The sequence below is a fragment of the Phaethon lepturus genome, unplaced genomic scaffold (assembly GCF_000687285.1).
Source record: "Phaethon lepturus isolate BGI_N335 unplaced genomic scaffold, ASM68728v1 scaffold11983, whole genome shotgun sequence".
NCBI lineage: Eukaryota > Metazoa > Chordata > Aves > Phaethontiformes > Phaethontidae > Phaethon > Phaethon lepturus.
Window position 1 is genome coordinate 1 of NW_010527001.1, and position 640 is coordinate 640.

A 640-nucleotide genomic window follows, 5' to 3' on the forward strand; every position below is an offset into this window, starting at 1 on the left:
CTCGGGCCGCTGTCTTCCGGCGTCTGGGAAGAAGTACGTATGCTGACATCAGAGATTAGACGGGGGCAACCTTGCTGTCGTCACAGGCATAGTATAGAGGTGCAGTGTTAAGCAGGCAGTTTTTTTCCACTTAATAAACGAGTTTTGGTCCGTCGTTTGACCTACGGTAATTTTTAAACATTTCCTCGGTGCCGGGACAGAAAAAAACTTGTTTATGTTCTGTGGGATTCAATTTTATGCATTCGTAGGATTTAACTTCCAAACTGATGTCGTAGGTGTCAGTTGTGCAATGAATGGGATACGAAGGATATTTGTGGATTAAAATGGCTGCTTTTTGTATGCATTGAATTAAAAATATATGTATATTTGCATATTAACACTTCTGAAAGATAAAGGAACCAGGGAGCTCTACTTTGGCATGAGTGCTAAAGAGATCACTGTAAGCATGTTCAAATATGTAGCATGGCTGTCTGGCTGGAGATAAAATAAGAATTTTCAGATTCCTTTTAGCATGTCTATGGTTTAGGTGTGTCTATATAAAATGAGGAAGAATTCCACCCTTTCTTTAAAAGGCTTGAATTTGTCTACATAAGGCTTGTTTTTAATAAAACAGTGAAACACATCTAGAGAGGTAGCAAAT